Raw genomic sequence first — 4443 nt, 5'->3', positions numbered from 1 at the left:
CCTGACCCTCTGTTTATTGGTTTAGAGTCCCGAGCCAGGTGAGGTCACTCAGCCCCTTCCCCGGGAATTTTGAGAATGAAAAAGGTCAGCATGTAAACACAGTGGTTGAGAGTGCCCATTTTCTGTCAGGTCAGCTAGGACCAGAGAAAGCCAGTGTACAGTAAGACAAGAGAGCAAAGAGGCTGGGGAACAGCAACAGAACCAAGAGATGAGGAGAAGCAGAGCTTCCTGAACGTCCTGCAGGTCTTCAATCTTTGATTCTATTCCATGAGAGTCAGCAGCTTCTCTTCCCTTAGATTCTGTATGACACTCCTGTTCCCTGCCACTAAAATCTTTTTTGCTTATACTGTATACTAGGGTTAGGATTTTCTTACTTGCAACCAAAAGAATCCTGAAAAATACATATCAGAAAATGGAAGCAGTGAACTAAGTGCTAAATATAGGTACAAGAAGTGAACGATAGGAGTTAGAGGATGGAGCTGTTTTTGCTGTTGTGTTGCAGGAGATCTCATGAGCTGGTCTTTGAAGCCTTGCTCACAACCTACATGTATGTAACCATTTGGCAAACCCTGTGGAGGGGAAAGAAGAATACACAGGAACCATCTTTTAGGAAGTTTCCGAGCATAGCAGATGCTTTCGGTACTCCTGACACATTCCGTCAGACTGCCTCTGATTTCAGCTAAAGCTGTGGTGGACAGCTCTTGTGTACTAACAGCATCCCACCTCAAGGGTCTGTCTTGCTTCTCTTGGCTTTTCTGTCTCAGTGCTTTCTCCAAAGCCACGGGAGCTCTCTCAGCCCATGAGCAAGCCCAGAGATTTGGAGGTTGGAGAGAAGCTAACCCCAACTGAGATTGGAGGATCTGCTTCCAAGATGGCTTACTCTCATGGCTGATAAGTTGGTACCAGCTCTTGGCAATAGGCCTCCGTTCCTCCCCACGCGGAATCACCACGGGACTGATTGAGTGTCCTCACAGCATGGTGGCTAGCTCCCTCCAGAGGGGCAGTCCAAGAGAGCAGGGAGAAGCCACGTTGCCTTTTGTGACCAAGCCTTAGAAATTACACACTGTCACTTCTGCAATATCATGTTGGTTATACCTGTTCAATTTGGGATAGGACCACACAAGAACATGAATACTGTATCAGAGGTAAGGGTCACTGGGGCTATTTTAGAGGCTGATTACCATAATGCCCCTGTGGACAGCCCTCAGCCAATAGGGGATGTAAGCCAGAGGACAAAATGCCCAGCCTCCTAATTCTCAAATAAATTCTGCATAGCTCCTCAGAAGCTCCCCAGAGAGGCTGAGCCCCAGTCTGCCATATCTGTAATCATCTGAAGTGCACACCCTTTGTTGGCTTCTCCTTCTTCTTAGCCTTCTATTCCTCTCTCCCTCACTCCTGTTTCCTGTGATTCACCTCCCAAACAAACTCTTTCACTGAAGTACTTGTCTAATGCTTTTGGAGGAACCTAAACCAAAACACAAAGGTAGTACGTAAAATAATTTCGTTTGTTCATTTGTTTTAATATTTATTTATTTGGTTGCACCGGGTCTTAGTTGTGGCACGTGGGCTCCTTAGTTGTGACAGGAGGGCTCCTTAGTTGTGGCATGTGAACTCCCAGTTGCGGCATACACGTGGGATCTAGTTCCCTGACCAGGGATTGAACCTGGGCCTCCTGCATTGGGAGCACCGAGCCTTACAAACTGCACCAGCAGGAAAGTCCCTCGCTAGGTCTATTTTTATACACAGGAATATCAGGCTTGCTTATTCCCACAAGCCCTCAAAAAATGGAAGCAACAGTCATGCTTGTCCCTCTCCACATGAATCTTTAGTAAAAAGCAAAAGATTCATTCGATTATGAAGAGAAGTACAAGTATAGATTAAAATAGTTTTGAAATGGTGTGGAGCTGATCACGAAGGTATGTGATGTGCTGCGCTGTTGGAATATTGATGGTTAACCATGTAGAGGAAGCTCACAGAGGGATAACATGGTCATGAAAGCTTCGTGGAAGCAGCAGGAATTGAGAGATGGAGGGATTGGGGGAAGGGGCAAGAAGAAAGGCAAGAGGAAGGCAGCTTTAGCAATACCATGGGCGAGGCAGGGAACAGAGAAGAGGGATGTGTCTCGGGGAGGAGTGGTCAGTGCGTGGGACAGTCTACCAGGAAGGGGCTGGGGCAGACTATCTGTTGGGAAGGCCATTGTGACAGTCCAGTTAGAGGTTAGAAGGGCTTGTACGTCTGGAAATGAAGGATGGAAGTGAAGAGCAAGATCTTACAGAGCAGGACACACCAGGGCTTCCTTCCCAGGACCAGACAGACAGGATTGAGGAGCCTGCATTGGGTTTCAGAAAGGACTGTGAGGTTAGCAGTTCTTTTATTCATTCATAAATACTTATTAAATACTTATTAAATATGTGCTCTTTTAAGCATAGGGCCATAGCAGTGAACAAGATCATGAAACTGTGTCCTCAACAAGCATGTTTTCTGTAAGGAACTATCTAGGAACCTCCCTTAGGATCCTAAAGGCAAGTGCATGCTAGGAAATGGATTCTGGACTTCCTCAGAGCTGTGTCCTCAGAATCAGTCACAGCTAGTTCTCCTTGGTTTGCTCATTCCAAGTTTCCCCACAAAATGTCCTGTTCCCTTTGGCTGCTCTCACCTTCTGCTGTGGTGTACATCACACCCTCAGCATTACTCATTAACATCTGTTCATGTGCATGGATGTCTTATTGTCACTGTGATTACAGCCATGGTGCATATTAGGGAAACAGGACTTGGTGATTATTCATAAAATAATCAGAAGCCTAAGACACTGCCAGTGCCATGCCTGTGACTCAATACAAGTTCAAATTCAGCAGTATCCAAGTGGTATGCAAGGCCATGCAAATCATCCCTTCATCTTAGCCTCCTCCTCTTCTATCCCTATGGAACCACTTGAGATACTCTACACGTGTCCTGTCCTTCCAGGCCTGTGTGTCCTGGCTCATGCTTTTCCTGGAAAGCCCTACTTTCTCACATATTGAGTTCTTACTCATTTTCTGAGCCTCAGCTCAAATCCCATCTCTTCTTGGAAGCCTTCCTGGAATGAGTTGCTCTCTGCTCTATGCTGTGAAGGCCTCTGTTTGCATCTTGCTTGCAGCCCCTTAATGCTCCCTTTCTTGTTTTATAGTTCTTTGGACAGGTTTCTTTCTCATGAAGAGACTGCAGGCTGCTCAAGGGCCCAGGTCTTATTTTGGTATTTCCAGGTGCTCTGCAATAGTGGAGATTCAGTGTCATCTTTGCTAAATCAACAGATGGAAGGCATGGCTGCTGCTAAAGCTGATGCCACCTTGACCACTGATGCTGAAACTGATCAGCTCATCAGATGATGGGAATGAGACTGGCAAGGTCTTGCTGCCTGCTAGCACTTGAGGGAGGTGATGATGCTATATGGCTCGAGGGATGCAAATGTGGGTGCTCTGGCATTGACATCTTATATTATGAAGTCCCAGCACATGTGCTCTGCTCCATTTTTCAAACGCATGTTTGCCTTCCCTAAGTTCTACGGAGACGTGAATCTGGGGAAAGTTCTGAATGCAAGCCCCATAGTGCTCAGGCGGCCTGTGTTTGTGTTACTCTTAGTCACTTAAGTCCTTACATTTGGAATCATTTTCACTTCCTTGAAGATGGAACTAGAAAGATTCTTTGAAACTTCAGAGTGGGAAGTCTGAATCTGACTTAATAGCTTAGGAAAATAATATTTAAAAAGAGTTTATATTAAAAAAGGCCAGGGCCTCTTAAGATAATAGATTTAGAGGCCTCCTTTACCTCTTCAAATGCACACGTTTTTATCAACGTAAAAAATGCTTGTTAGGGCTTCCCTGGTGGCGCAGTGGTTGAGAATCCACCTGCCGATGCAGGGGACACGGGTTCGTGCCCCAGTCCGGGAAGATCCCACATGCCGCAGAGTGGCTGGGCCTGTGAGCCATGGCCACTGAGCCTGTGCGTCCGGAACCTGTGCTCCGCAACGGGAGAGGCCACAACAGTGAGAGGCCCGCGTACCACAGAAAAAAAAAAAAAAAAAAAAAAAGCTTATTAACTCTAAGCACTTCTCTTATTGATCTTCTCTTATTCTGAGAGTCACCCTAAAATCAGACAAGGGTTTAGAATTTCTGATCACTGCCTTAAAAAGTCGGGTCATATACACGGTGCCAGGCCTGGTACTAATCCATCCCATGTCTGTGATTTCATCCTCTCCATGGGGTCTAGGTGTTGAGTCAGTAGAGGTAGAAAAGCAACCAGGCCTTTTCTCTCTTAAATTAAGATACTTATATCTAGTGTTTGCAAAGTGTTTTCACAGCTATTATCACATTTGCTTCCTAAGACTAAGGAGATTTGGAAGATTATCCCTTTTTTTTTTTTTTTTTTTTTTTTTTTTTTTTTTTTGTGGCACGCGGGCCTCTCACT

General features: G+C 45.6%; 1 non-coding gene across 1 annotated transcript; it reads right to left on the bottom strand.

Moving 5' to 3' along the window:
* Positions 1-1754: 1754 nt before the first annotated feature.
* On the bottom strand, positions 1755-1875 carry LOC112062491 (U5 spliceosomal RNA). Its single transcript, XR_002890755.1, has one exon. It is a non-coding gene; the product is annotated as a U5 spliceosomal RNA (small nuclear RNA).
* Positions 1876-4443: the final 2568 nt, after the last annotated feature.

The sequence above is a fragment of the Physeter macrocephalus genome, chromosome 18, assembly GCF_002837175.3.
Source record: "Physeter macrocephalus isolate SW-GA chromosome 18, ASM283717v5, whole genome shotgun sequence".
Lineage (NCBI taxonomy): Eukaryota > Metazoa > Chordata > Mammalia > Artiodactyla > Physeteridae > Physeter > Physeter macrocephalus.
The sequence above is the reverse complement of the archived record's forward strand: the minus strand, read 5'-3'. Positions and strand labels throughout refer to the sequence as shown.